The following is a 16,227-nucleotide window of genomic DNA, read 5'->3' as shown; positions in this document are numbered from 1 at the left end:
GATATGCTACTTTTTCTTGCAGTAAAATAATCGCAACTGCATGAGGCACTCTCAATGTGAGAGGGTGGAACAATACTACTGAGGCTGAAGCCTGTAATGCCATTGCAGCTGCGACTACTGCTTGTACACAGTGGGGTAAAGACCGCACCACTGGGTCCAGTTGTGATGAATAGTAAGCAATGGGGCGTTGCTTGTCCCCATGCTGTTGTGTTAGCACTGATGTCATATAACCTTGCTTACAATCTACAGTTTGGAAAAATCATTTATGATAGTTTGGTAATCCTAAAACTAATGAGGATGCTATCAACTGTTTCAGTTTGCAGAAAGCAGATTCTGCTTCTGGTGTCCATTGTAATAAATCTTGTGCCGCCATAGGCTTTTTATATATTAAGTTAGTCAGAGGTGCAGATTCCAAGGCATAGTTTGGAATCCAGCTCCGACAAAAATTGGTCGTACCCAGGAAGGACATCATTTCCTTCTTGGTAGTGGGCTTCGGTGCTTGCAAAATCGCTATTTTTCTGTCCTCATCTAATGTTCTACCCTCTTTGGATATTACATATCCTAGGTATTTAACTTGATTTCTCCAAAGCTGCAATTTATTTTTGTTTACTTTATGTCCTTGAGTGGCTAAAAATTGTAATAACGCTATGGTATCTTCTTTGCAATCTTGCTGGGTGGGGGCTGCCAGCAGGATGTCATCAACATAAAGTAAAATCTGACTGCCTCTCGGTGGGGTAAATCCCACCAAGTTGCTTGCCATCTCTTGTGAGAATATTGTCGGACTTTCACAATATTCCTGTGGTAGTCACGTGTATGTGTACCTTTTCCCCTGAAATGTGAATGCAAACCAATGTTGGCAGTCAGGGTGTATTGGTATCGAAAATAATGCATTGCTGATATCTACCACAGAAAAATATTTCTGTTGAGGTTTTAAATCATTCAACAGGGTGTGTGGATCTGGCACCGTAGGTGCCCTTGGTATTACTGCGTCATTTACAGCTTGTAAATCTTGGACCATACGCCATTCTCCATTTGCTTTCCTAACAGGAAATAAGGGTGTGTTACATGGTGAATCAGGAGATTCCACCAGTACTCCTTCCTTAAGTAAAGCTGCTATTATAGGTTTGATTCCTACTTCTGCATCTTTTCTCAAGGGAGACTGTCTCTTTTGTGGTCTAAATCCTGACTTTGGTGTGATAGTAACTGGTCCTGCTGTACGAATAAGTCCTACATCTGATTTGCCTGTTGACCAGAGAGTTTCTGGTATGCTTTGTAAGGAATCTTCTTCCTCTTTAAATAAGAGTGCTAATTAGCTGTCCTTGCTAGACTGCAAGTGTACAGCTGGGTGTGTCTGTGTTATCCAATCTAACTTCTGCTTTTGTACTCCCTGTTCTGGCAGCTCTAACTCTGTCTGTTTTTCCCATCTCGTGACTTTTTCTCCTAAGTCTGCCCATTTTGCATTTTTGTCCTTAGTCAAGCTAACATGTGGTAATCGATTAGATTTGTAAAGTGCAAAGAATTCCTGGGGCAATGAACAGCTAGCTACACTGTTCCCTTCTATGTCCCAGTACAGATTACGTAATACTAACCTGTTTGCACGGTTTCTAAACAACTCTTGCTCATATTCCTTGTCAGGTCCTGGTGTGCTACAATAATACAGAGTACAGTGCAACAAATGTTGTTTATCAGTGTCAAGGGAGGGGAACTTGCTGATGGCTACGTTCATCAGCTCTTTGGTTACTGCCCCTGGACCAGTCGTAACCAAGTCCTGGCTGTACCAATAAAATGTTTCACCCTCCGATCGCACTGCAAAAGTATCAATTTGTCGCTGTGCTTCCATACCCTGCATAGTTGGAACTACTGCTATACCAAATAGCTGCATAAGGTCTCTGCCCAAGAGGTTTACTGGGGATTTTGCAGAAACAACAATTTTGCTTTTCTGCGTTAATCCTGAAACAGGATCAGTTATTGCGATGTTATGGGAGAGGGGCTCTCGATACAGCTGTCCATTAGCTGCTTTCACTAATATGTAATCAGGTGACTCTGAGTTCTCTGGCAGTTTGGAGGGATGTATCAGGGTCTGTGAGGCCCCTGAGTCACACAAAAATGTGACTTCCCTCCCTTCTACCAAGAGTGTGACTTCTGGTTTTGTGTCTGCTAAATAGAGCTCCAAGCTCAATAAAGCCAAATCCAATATTTCATTTCCTTCACTATCCGTAACTTCTTGCACTTCCTCTATTTCTTCTGTCACATCCTCTACTCCCTCTATCAGATTTGCATTTGTCTTTTCTCGGCTATTCCCTTCTAGTGATTCCTGGCTATCATATAGTCAGTCCTCACCCTCCTTATCTTCCGTGGTTGCCTTCTTGTTTTTCTTGCAATCCCTTGCCAAGTGTCCCTTTTTACCACATTTAAAGCACTCCCCCCTTTTCTTTCGTCCCTCAAAGTCTTCTGATCATTGATCAGATTGTTTGTTTCCCTGGGCATTTTTCTTGCCCTTTTTTCTGGACTGTACTACATAAACTTCTACTCCATCTTCTACAGAAAATACTTGGGCTTTCTTTTTCTTTTTGGTATTAAAATGCCTCTCGGCATACCTAGCATATTCAAGCAATGACTGTAATCTGCTTGTACGATGATCTACCATGTGTTTTGTAATAAAACTGCTTATGGGTGCAATACTGCCTTTCAAAAATGCATTCTTTAACTGCTGCTCATATGGGGAATCATGTGTCTGGTCTTCAGGAACCTGCATTCCACAATGGTTATTATAACACTCTAATAATCTGGCATAATATCTGTCAACAGTTACACCTTCTTGTTGGATGCATTGATTAATGCAAGTCCAGTCTGCCCTAGGCTTCCATTTCTCAGAGATTCAGTCTGTAAGACCTTTCACTCTGTTGTCTAGCTCTGCGCTGCTATGTGGGAGGGGTTTGTGTTCTGCGTCACAGGGATTCCAGTTGCCACTGATCATGTGCCAATCTGGTCCCACGATTTGTCTAACTACTTTTTCTACTTCTCCATTTAAGTTATAACTTAACCTCATGCCTTGTAAGTCTTCTAAGAATTTTCTAAAATTAACTTTTAGATGGGGAATTCCCTCAGTGGCTTTCCGGATATCTTCCGGTGTCCACGGTCTGTACACTAGGAGAGTTGGGTCCTGTCCTCCTTGTCCTACCTGAGGATTAGGTACTTCTATGAGTGGTCATATCTCTTCTTCACTCACATATCATGAATTTCTACCCATTTGATATAACTCAATGTCCGCTTTTGAGTTTTCTGCCCGTGTTCGAGACCTGGTCTCAACGGGATCTCTAACAAACGGTGTTGCTTTTGTAGTGTCTCTACTTACAGTGATAGCAGGATATCGCAGGGGTGGACTAACTTGTTCACTTGCCTCATATTCTGGTAAGGGAGGTGGAGGGGCTGATGCTATTACTAAGTTGTTGTCCTCTTTATCTAAAAACATTGCTTTTGAATTATTACTCTTTTGTTCCCTACGGTTTGCTTCCTCAATCCACCTGTGTGCCTGAGGAATTCCTAATTTACGTTGCTTTTTTACCCGACCTCTGGAATCAGTTTTAAGCTGTTTGACAAGTTTAACGAGCGAGGAATTTTCTAATTTACCATCAAATTCATACTTATTAACCCATTTTGAGCAGTATTTAACATTATCGGCACATTGTGATTGCATATATTTCGCGTCTTCGGTTAACGGCGGAGTTTGGGATCTTTTTGTGTGCACTTATTTCCCATTTTGTTCTAACCTTCAAAAATGTTATGTAACCCTGCTTATCTTTTACGTGGTACCACGGGGTTTTTTATAGTCTCTCCAGAATGACTGCCTACCTATTCTACCTGATCTATGACAAGACAGCAATCTTTTTTTCCCTGATCTGTACAAAACAAATCTCCTGAAAAAACAATGCTAATCAAGTCCCTGATCTAAAACAGAAAAAAAGAAGGTAAATTCACCTTACCTGAGCCTTCATGACTGATCACCTGGTTCGAGGTAAACCCGTCCTTCAGTCACAGATCAGAAAGTGGCTGGCCTCTTTTGTACGACAATTCAGTCGGAGGTCTTTTCAGATAAGAAGAACCAATGTGGTTTCTTCCCCGTACGGTTTCAAGCCACCTGGCCTGTCTGATCCGAGGTGAAGTGAAGGTTTCCAGTCCAAAGGACCAATCTGTCAAAGGAAAAACCTTCAAAGACCAATACACATAAGGTTCAGGTTAAGGCACTTTTAATTTTTGCAGCAAGGAGACAAAAACATGCAAAAATACAGAGTTTGTCTGATTAGTAACAGGAAGTGAAGCCATTCTTATACTATTTTACAAGACATTGCCTTCTAAAGCTGACGTAATCAAATACAAGCCTACAATATTGTTTTTTCACAGTAGATATTGTTCATGATTTTTTGCTGACATGACATTACATTACTAGATTTGTGAGAAACTTTTTGAAAAATAACATGGCCTTGGAGACCACTAGCTAGTTACAATTATTTCTACAGTGCTGTGTTACATTTCAAGGTACTCTGCTAATTCAAGCACAAAGCAAACATAGATTATAGTTCATATTCTTCAAGCAGTCTTTGTTCTACTTATCTATCCTTCCTGCAGCTGTGTATGTTCTCATAGCACAAACAGAGCTAATTGTCTAAGTTTAATAACATTATAGAAATGGTATTGTTCTATTCATTATTTTCCTAACCCAGCAGAAAATCATCTGCTTCTTAGTAAATTTCCAAAGGCATAAGCAAGACTTAAGCTGTGCTGACAAAATACAAGGTCAGAAAGCATTCGCAGTTTATATGGATTTATGCAGTATGAAATAGAATAAATGTGTTAACCCTTTTGGGCTTTTAAAAGCACTAATATACACATTAATACATATTTTTCTAACAGCTGCTTACAGGCAATCTGTGCTTGAGTGACACTGGCATGTCTGCCCAACTGTGTTATGAATGCTACAGCTAGGAATCCCCACCCTGTAAGCACCACATGCCATGGATACCTCAACTACACTACCACAGTCAACAGAACATGCATGGGTACAGGTCTCCAAGACATACACTGACCATGTTATGTAATACATGTTGCATACATGTCAAATGGAGCACCTCACCGGCCCTCTGCAAGAGGCAACCAGATGATTGGATGTTGCATTCAACTCTCACACTGAGGATTACTCCCATGGCATCAGTTGATAGATGGCCTGCTCGCAAATGGCAGATGGCATGATACCACTGTACCCACATCCCCTACTCTTCCCATCTCTCCATGGACAATATCCTGGTACACACCTATGAACGCCGGCACCTATGGACACAAGTACTGACAAATGTGTCAGTGTGCATTACTGAGAATAACAGTGTCTGTGTGTTTGTAAACCTGTAGTTGATAATACCCTGAGGCCCTTCACACCCACTGCACCCCCCATTGCCATAGTTAGATATGTCTGCTGCTGTAAATATCATTACATGTACCTTGTTACACTCTTCACCCTATGGGCTACCTGGAGCTTGCAGTACAAGGACAACATTGTTGTACAAATGGGTAGATAGGCATGGGTTACCCTCTGAGTCCTGGCAAGTGTGTGTATGTGTGCAAGTGTGTATATTTGTAGAATACAGCATTCTGAGGCCACATTCTCCTAATACAATACACCTTGCCACACAGTATAAGGGATAGTGATGTTGCTGACCATAGGAGAGCCATGACAAAGCATCACCCTACTATCCCTGCAGCATGTGCAATAGATGCACATCCCTGAAGTAGCACTCTTGAGATAGACAAGGGGTTGTATTGCAGTTCTGGTCAATGTGTGATGGTAGGTATGTCAGAGTATTATCATGGGTTTCAGTGAGTACAATATCCAATCTGGGGTGTGGGTGCTGGGTATATTGTCTTTACATCATGGTACCCCCAGTACATGTCCCAAGGTCCACTGTATTGGGCCCACTGTCACCGTCAACCATACAGGTAACTGATTACACTATTCAGACCAATGATCCATGTGATGTGTGCAACTTATCTCTAACAGAATGGACACACTGACAAGGTAGTTAGCACTGATAAACCCAGGTCTCTCAGATGTGTGTATGACTGTTATGTGTTTGTTAAGGTGTTTATGACAATATGTCACACTGTGTATTGTTCATAAACAACCAGTACATCCCCAGTACTATACTGTACAAGGCCTGGTGATGTTCTTCACTTAACATGTAACCTGGAACACACCTCATCCTAAAAGCTGTGTGGTGTGTGCAATTAAAACCACACACATTAGTAGCATTAAGTACCTAGGTAGGGTTTCTAGTCCCAGTGTTGCCAAGTAAGAGTGTGTGTGTATGTGAAGGGATCTACTTCAGTTTGCAGAATATACATGTCCCAGCAGGTCATCTGTCCAAGAATTGACTGACAAATGCTAACATTTCACAGGTATCATCTTGTGGAAATCCATTCCATCAAAACTAGTAGTAGATTGTAAATGCCCTCTTCTCCACTGTATATCTGTACAGCGATACTGGGGTTGATATATATAGCTGGGTGTGAATCTTGTGGACACAGCCACCATCATTGAGGTTATTGTTGACTGTATCCCCCCGCTTAGTTGGCTGTAATACTGTACAGTTCATGTTAACAGGTTAAGTAGTTGTCAATCACACTATCTGCGGTTCTACACCACCCCATACCCTCCAAAAGGTAAGGCTGTGCCACCCACACCAGCACACCTATGTTTACCAAGTTGAGGATTGCACTACATTGGGGAAGGGGACATATACCTTGCCAGTACCATTGTCAATGACATTAAACTAGCAGACTGTATTTCCAAATGTGATGTTGTGCCTATTCTGTCTTGGTGGAATTACATAGGCTAAAATGGGTTCCTTGCAAAAGTACATACATCTATGTGTACAGTATTCTCTGTGTATTGCATCAACACCAAAGTTTGTGTGTGTGTGTGTGTGTGTGTGTGTGTGTGTGTGTGTGTGTGTGTGTGTGTGTGTGTGTGTGTGTGTGTGTGTGTGTGTTATATACACCAATATGTGGTGTGTACCACCCAGTACACTTACCATTGTCCATTGTAGAAGGGCTGCTGACATCAGTCACCATGCACTCACCTGTATACACCCCTCAGACCTATCAGGCATGTGGCACATGCAGTAACTGTTATACAGACCTGTGACTTGTGTTCAACTGTACCCAGGATATGGCGCAGTCAAGGTGTCACCACAGTGCCATACCCCTTGTAGGAAACAGCAGACCAACATCCTGCTGACACATAGACACCTACAACACAACAGAATACATTATGGAGACCACAATCACTCAGTGTTAGTAACGGCTATAATGCATCATGGCTGAACAGCTACACATCCTGACATGTAAACATTAAACTTTAGTGCTGAAAACATTACACAGCATTACATTTGTACACTGTAGTACAGTCACCCTGTGCATGAGAACCATATTAGCCTGTCCTTGCATCATTGTTATGGATGACAGGGATGTGGCACAGGTATCATCATATGCACAGGGTGTGTTGTGGGTTTGCCAGAGACCTAGGCTTAGCCATTTGTTTGACATCATGTGTGTGTGTTTGGGGGTTTCATTATGAATTGAGCTGTGCAGATGTGGTGTGTGTAGGTATGGAGTTGCCCTAGCTGTGTTGGTGATGTGTGTGTGTATGCATGCACACAGTTCTGCCATGTTGCTGCCCTTTACAGGGGTTTGTTGGACAGCTGCAGACCATACCTGGCAGGGTGTGCAGTTCACCATCTTCGCCCACAGACACAAGAACTGTGCCTGCCAGGGGTTCCACGGGCACTACCAGGTACATGCCATGATATGGTACTCTCTCCTGATGATGACATTTGTCCGCTGAATCCAGGTCCCTCTTGGGACCTGCCAGGGCCACGTGCACTTGGCTTGCTATGTAGTGGTGTGGACAGCGCCCCCCCCTGCAGTGCTGTGGCTGGTACTGCCACTATGGCAGCAGCTCTGACTTCTTGCATGTCCACATTGCCCTCCACCTGTTGGTGTTTCTGGCCTACATCAATGTGGCTGTCGCACTACTCGCACCATATGCTCGAGCACAGGCATTCCACGGTTGAGGATTCCCACCACCTCACCCAACCGTCTATCCAGGACCTCTGCAAAATAATGGTGAGCACCTGCAAGATCACAGATGTTGTCAATAACAGCTGAATGAGTAGCCCTCTGCATCCTCAGACCCTGTCTGGTATACCGTTCCATACGTGCGTGCACCTCCATGACAGCCTGAAACATGCATCTGGTGACACCAGATGTGGCACTTCTGCCAGGGGCATGATGACCAGCAGACTGCCTATGAGCACCCCTGTACATCTGCCTGTGTGGTACCTCACTGGGCATCTGGCTATGGTTGCTGTGTCCAAACATATGTGCAATAGACACCACGCTGTCCTGTCCCATGCCACCACCAACCACTAACTGTCCCTCATCTATGGCCACTGGTGATGGGGTATGTATAGGCAATGTGACTGTGTGCGGGGATGGGGTGGATAACAGTGGGATGTCAAACAATGGCACAGCTTCAGCCCCTGACAACCCTGCCTGTGCCTCAATACATCTATCATCATTGTCAGAGTCTGTATGGACACTGACATCAGTGTGCCTGCAGGAGGGACCCTGACCCATCTTGTCAGCTGTGAGAGGAAAAAAAGAAATGCACTTTAAGACCTGTACTTCATTGCTTAACTGTACACACACACACACACATGCACACACACACACAGACACACACACACACACACACACACACACACACACACACACACACACACACACACACACTTACAGGTGAGGGTGCACAAAGATATTACACACAGACCTCTCATTACCCATCTGTCAACATGCATGACATATGGCACTCTCAACAGCATGCACTGCAGCTATAGTCAATGCCCGTTACCAATATTATACATCTCTGTGATGTATGGGTTGTGTTAGGTGATGCCCCTTCCCCTGGAACACACTGCACCCATGTACACAGTATTGCTGTGCACCTGTACAGCACCCTGGCATGCACTGTGCACCATACCTCACAGGTGTACACCCCACTGCTAAATGTGTATATGTGTGTCAGTTATGTTTGCTCTGCTGCTCACAGCCCCTATGTGTTTGTCCAACACATAATTGGGATGATATGTGGACAGATGTCAATAGTGAATGCCTGATGTCTGATTTGCAGATCACATCATCACTGGTGCCTGTATGACCAATAAAATACAATTAGACTGACAACCTACAAACCTTACTGTGGCTATGAGGAGTGTACACACCCTTATTGATACGGCACCCTCTTCCCTGATATGTCATGGGGCCACATTACTGCATATGTTAACATTACACAAACCTGATATGTGACATATGACCTGTGCAATCAAATGCAGTATCAAACAAATGTGTTAGTTGTGCAGATGCTGACTGAGATGCATACAATCTGTGGGTGCATAAGTGTGCACACACTTAAAGTGATGGTTTGTTGCACCAACTGTTAAGTGTACTACAGCAGTCACTATTCCTGGAAGGGGTATACTAACATGGCCCATCTGCACATGCCAGTATTTTGTCACTCTGCCTTACAAATGTCCCCCAACTCTGCAAGATTGCAAGGTCAACTCATGTGCACAGCCCTTGGAGGTCACACAGTGCCTTCACTATTGCTGTTGAGTCAGGGTTATATCTGCCACAATTCATGACCTTGACTATGTGCAGATACAGCCATTCTTAGCAAACTTTGGATGTCTGCTTCAGTTCACTGTTGTGTTTCAGGATGACACCCCTCCCCATCCTCAGCCTTTTTGCAGATGCTTGACAACTATGGGCTACACATGAGTGTCATTTTGCAGTGTCCCAAATTCAGAACACCATGTGTACCAGCCTAGTCCTTGCTAATGAATGGCAAACATAAAGGTGTACACTGGTATCAGCAAGGTACAGATAGGGATGGTGGGCCTGAGGTGGAGTGAGGTGTTGCTTGTGCAGCACATGTATCTTAATTGATACTGTCTGTAGTTTTCGAACTTGGTCATGGTACACCATTACACATTGCAACACATGCCTTTGGGGGACTTTTGATGTTATGAATATTCTACCTGTAGAGAACCCTGGCTGATGATCCTGTGGAACAACTGTCCCATCTGATTACACTAACCCATGGGCCATACTTATGCAGAGTCCAGGCAATTGTTGACACAGGTACTGCACAGCCAGTATTTGCTAGACATTCCTGCAATTCCCTCAATGTTGTGGCATGTTACTAGACAACCTCCATGACCAGTTTGCGACATGTGTCATCATCTGTCTTGGATGACCATCTGTTTATTTTCTACATTCATGTTGTCCCATACATCCTCGTCACATACATGACTGCACTGTTTGCCATGGTATATCCAATGGTGAGGTAAGGCTACATGTCCTACTCCTGTGTGCTACCTGTTGGGTATGGGATCCGTTCCATGGCTTGTAAGATGCGTGCAAGCCACGGCTGCCTCTGTTGTAGGTGAGTGGGCAAATGTGATGGACATACGTCTTGGACAGCAGACCATTTCTTGGTGTGACATTGAGTACCTGGAAGGTGAATACTCATGAAGAGTGAATGCTGTCAGTACCTCAAAAGCTGCTTCCACAATATGTTATTTGGAGTGTGTGCACACATATGCTTCCAGTGTCTGTTAAGGTATGTATTCCCCATATTTGCTGTCCTAACATAGGATTCCATATTACACATTCATTGCTCATGTTAGGACCACATTACAGGTTGTAATGGTTGGGGAATGTGGTATTGTGATATGCCGTTGCATAGATCTGTACATTTGCCATTGTAATAGTGGTATATACACTGTTGTAGCATTGTAGAAGGGTGATGTTTCAGACATGTTCCTACTCTAGGCCATTTGTCCCATCATTGTGTTCATCCCTGTGTACACATCTTGCAATGACAGGTTGTTAGTTAAATTGCAGGCCTCTTACATACCCTTCAGATATGCCACCATGGTGACCACTGTGATGCAGTGCAGTTAACAGCAACAATAAGTGAACATGTACAGCATGCATTATGGGTAGGTGTGTTAAATGTGTGCATGGCAAATACCATGGCCATAACATGGCCAGTGTATTGGCAAACCTGAACAAACAACACCATACTTACCAGCTATAGGCTGCTGCCCCAGAGGTATACCAGAGAGACCTACATAGGTGTGTGAGAGATGTGATGTCAATAGCCACACCTGTGTCATTGATACAGGATGGGAGCAGCATTTCAGTACATCAACAGTACAAACCTACAATACTACAGATTATGCACATCTGTTCATTACTACAATGCAGCAACAGACTACATATATTTTATGTCACATATGCATAATTAAATTCTACAGATGCAGATGGATAAGCAACAGTGGTCTACTGATGTGCCCTGGGGCCTTACATGCACGCTCCTCGTCCATTGTGTGGGTACCCAGCTTCACAATGCTATCCACTGGGTCTTGTCTTTACTGGTGGGCAGGTGCCCCGAGGCTGGCGAGGAGCTCCTCAGCATGTGTCAGGGGGTGCTGGATGGCATAACCCCCCTGTGGCTAGCTGGTCCCTCCTAACTGCAGCAGCACGCTGACAGGCATGGCAGATGAGGTCAGTGCAGTGTCAACAGCTAAATCACAAAAGTTTTCGGGACCCACACCAGTTGGGTGCCGTTCCCAAACAACAAAACAAGCTACAACCCAGGAGGAACAAACAGAGGTTCTACAAACAGAAGAGATAGAAACCAGCTTTAATGTTGGAGCCAAAATAGTCACTAATACCACAGGTGACTTTAAAATTTATAATTTTTCATCACTATTTGCATCATAGGACTTAGTAGAATTGCTGGCGAAGGGGTATATGTTCGTCCCTAGTTTTCATATGGACTTATCGAGGACAATTAACAACTTTAAATGTTTGATTAGGAAATTGAACTTAAAGGTTCTATTAGGGGATGGTGTAACCGAGATGAATAACCCGTATAGCCAGCACTTTCAACCCCCCTGACTTTACAAGTATTTGAAAGGATGTGTGAGCTGGACCTCCAGTCAATATATGGTAGAACAAATGTGAAACATCCTACCCCACTTAGTAGAAATTACAATGCCTCTAAACAAGAGTGGTAATATTTGACTCTCCTAAGAACAGCAGATGTGAGAGTCAGTAAGCCTGATAAAGTTGGGGGTCTTGTCTTAATGGATAATTGGGATTATGAAGCCTGGATGCATAAAACTTGGCTACAGAAGCATATCAAAGGGTTTCCTTAAATGAATTAAATGTGGCCCAACAAAGAATTAGGAGCCAAATAGAGGAATTTTTTATTGATGGAAGAATTGATACGAGTATGCATAATTATTTGAATATGCCATTTCCCCAAACTCCAGTTTTGTTTGGGATCCCCAAAATCCACAAAGTTATGACTGACCCCCCAATGAGGCCCTTGGTGGATGCAAGAAATTCGATCACTTATCCTTGCGCCAAATGGGTGGATTCCATTTTAAAGAATATTTACCACTCTAAACACAAATTTGTAAGGACTCATGGTCTTTTTTGCAGAAAATAGACCAATTAAAGTTTGTTGACAACCATGGGTTCCTTACAATAGATGTGAAAGACTTGTATACCTCAATTCCCCATGAATTAGGGTTAGAGTGGATAGGATCCTTTTTGACCAGTAGGGGTGCTGCTAAAACAGAAATTGACTTAGTGCTCAAATTATTGGACTTAACTTTATCCAATAATTTCTTCCTATTCAAGAGGGAATACTATCTGCAAAAGATAGGGGTGGCTATGGGATCACCTTGTGGGGCAAGTGTGGCCAGGTTAGTCATGGCCCAGTGGTAATATGAGTTCATTTTTAAAGTCAAGCGAATTAGTGATGAAATTATTTTTTACACACCCTTCCTTGATGATATCTTCATCATCATCAAGGGAGATAGGGATAAAGATAAGACCCTGGTTGACTATCTCAATAACACCACAGATGTTCTGAAATTTACATTTAGCTTTAGTAAAGATGAGATTAGTTATTTGGACGTCAATTTAAGAAAGGATATCCGCAATCAGGGCCTTGCAGCAAGAGTGCATAGAAAATCTACTTATTCAAACTCTTTCCTACACTTCTCCAGTAGCCATCCCTATCACCAGAAATGTTCTGTAGTTAAAGGACAGTTGGTAAAGGCAGCAAGGATAGTAACCCTGGATGAAGATTTCATCAATGAATGCCTGATATTGAAAAGGATGTTTCTCAGTAGGGGCTACCCGGAAAAATTGATTGAATGTTTGACCTTGGAAGTTAAACTTGAGGAATAGTGAGATTTATGCCCCTATATTGTGTAACAGTAATAGGACTAGCCCCACTAGAGAAATTGAACAGAGAACCATCATAGGGGAATCTACCTCGAACAGTGTAGTCAATGTTTCCTTGTGCCTGATTACTATCGTTAACATGGATAGCGAGATGGTTAAGTATATCTTAAATAAAAATTGGGACCTAATTAATAGCAATGCAGATTTGGCGAGTAGAATAGGAGGTCCACCGAAAGTTATATTCAAGAGGGGCCCTAACTTGAAGAACCTATTGGAAGGAAAAATAATAAGGAAACTTAAGTTGACCGGCATGTTTAGATGTGAGGCATGCAATTTTTGTAGGCACATAGGAGTTATTAATTTGTTCCACATCAATGGTATGGAATATAGAATTAGGCACAAATTTAACTGTAACTCAAAGTTGGTCATCTATCTTGCTAAATGTCAGCAATGCCCTGCCTATTATATAGGCAAAATGGACTGGAAGGTCCACGAATGCATCTATGAGCACCAATATGCAATTAGCAAGGGCAAGATGGAAAATGCCTTTGCAAAACATGTTTCATGTTTCACAGGCTATTCATTTAAATATTCAGCAATCGACTGTGTTACACACAATATAAGAGGTGGCCCTATGAGTTTGAAGTTAGAAGAACTAGAATTGCTTTGGCAAATCAGGCTTGATGCCTATAAATACCCAGGCTTGAACAATGCTTGTTCGATTAAATGTGTCCTAAAGTTGAAAAGCGTGGGAAGATAATGCATTTTCTGTAATGTATAAATTAAGGTGAACATTAGGGTAGTCCCTTAAGAGCATCCCTGTTGAGTTCATTTAACTCATAGCATATGATATATTATAATATAGTCATATAAGTTAGCTTTATTAAATGTTTATGCATGTTACTTTTATCTTAAGGGCACCCTTATACGAGCTCATTAAACTCATAGCATATGATATATCATAATACAGTTACATAAGTTAGTTCTATAAAATGTTTATGCATGTTATTTTTGATTTAGCAAATTTCTAGTAGACTCAATGTTTGGATATGGTTGTTTGATACCCATGTACCATCATTTGGACACATAGGTTAGCTCTATGTTATAGTTGTAATTTGTAAGCTGATAGTTTACTTAGCACTGTTTTGTGTCTACTATACTCTAAAGTCATATAAGATAAGCCATTATCCCTTTGATTTATGGGGAACCCTCTGGTTCTGTTTTATGTCATTCTATCTTATTTTAAATTCTTGATTGGCTTTATTCAGCCTAGTAGGTTTCTCTGATTATAGCGCTAATACTAAGAGCGCTGCTTAGAGTAGGTGTATTCATTCACTATGATAGTTATAGTTTTTAAATTGATGTATCTGTTATTTCCATTCATTGCTCTGATGGATGAGCATTTTCTTGTGGAGCAATGTAGGTTTTGTTGTTACTGTTGACTGATAAGTCTTAGGGCAACACAACACGCCCACTTGATTACAAGTGAGTTGTTATGGGTGGAGCTCTGAGAAGAGAGGCCTGCCGTCACATCAACTTTGTGAAGGAGGGGTTGTATATGTTTATTGTGCTGACTCCAGTTATCTTTGAAAATCTTTAAACTGGCTGAAAAAGAGCTATTTATATATAAAAAAGAGCCACTATGAAGGTCCATATATGCCATCCAGCTTAAATGGGGCCATTGGCAATAAGACTAGATGGTAAGAATGTGCCGAATGTTATACCAATGTGATTGTGTTTATAAAATTTCAACAAGAAGGTGACATTTTCCCTTTCTGTGACTGATGCATCCTTAAAGTACCTATGCAAAGGATTTGTCTCCCTCTGCTTGATATGTTAACTCTTATAAGATTTATTTCAAGTAGTGATTCCATCTGCACTGGATTTACTGTTGCCAGATTTATCTTGCATTTTTAAATGCCTAATCTAACAGGGTTTTTAAAATATGTGAATGTGAGGTTAGATTTATTTGCCCACTGTTTGTTCTTAGGCACATAATGGATGATTGTAAAGGGTGGATAGGTGCCAACAATTATTGTGTTGATTAATGTGAGGGCTGTGCACTACCACTGGTGGTGTTGAAGCATGTGATTTTGCTATGCTATATTTTATTGGAATGTTTTTAGATGAAACTTTTTTAAGTCTGAGGAAGTTTGGCCAGGGAGCCAAATGAAAGTGTGCATTGAATAAAAGCAACTAACACATCGGTTGGAGTTTGCCTGTGACTTTCTTGACAAGTTTGTTTTTTAGTCAGTGCAACAATGTCGGACCTGCTCATAACTGCAGTTATGCAGGGCGACATCATTTACCCTGTGAATGAGCTCATTCCACAGAGCGGTCCTCACCTGCATATCATGGGTTGTACGGCCAAACAGGGTGTGGTAGTGCTGCACCAGGTAGTTTATTATGACTTCATTTTCCTGGGGGGGAGTAAACTGGCAAACCCTCTCTAGACATGGTGCCTGAAAGACATAAAGAGGAAAAAAGATCTGAGGACCTCATACTGCAAGGATATAATAGTTGTTAATTGACATCTGTGTCCCCCCTCCACCATATCTGCAACAATAATCTGAACACACAACTCAATGGGTATGTTTACAGCAAACCTACTGTTGGGATATATATCGTATTGTACGACAGATTGTGCAATGCGTTTCTAGTCATGTTCCATGTTGAAACACTATCGTTGGTGGCCTGTTGCTAACAATGTCACCGGCATGCCATTGTAAGGGCCACTATGGTTCCATATATGCATGTATTCTGTTTGCTATATGACTGCTCCAAATCTGGTGTTTTGTGTTAATGGGGATATCTATGCATGCTGTTAGACGTAATCCTGGATTGTGT

This window comes from Protopterus annectens, chromosome 3.part0 (assembly GCF_019279795.1).
Source record: "Protopterus annectens isolate FY-2018-M chromosome 3.part0, PAN1.0, whole genome shotgun sequence".
NCBI classification, from domain to species: Eukaryota; Metazoa; Chordata; order Ceratodontiformes; family Protopteridae; genus Protopterus; species Protopterus annectens.
Note: the sequence above shows the minus strand (reverse complement) of the source record.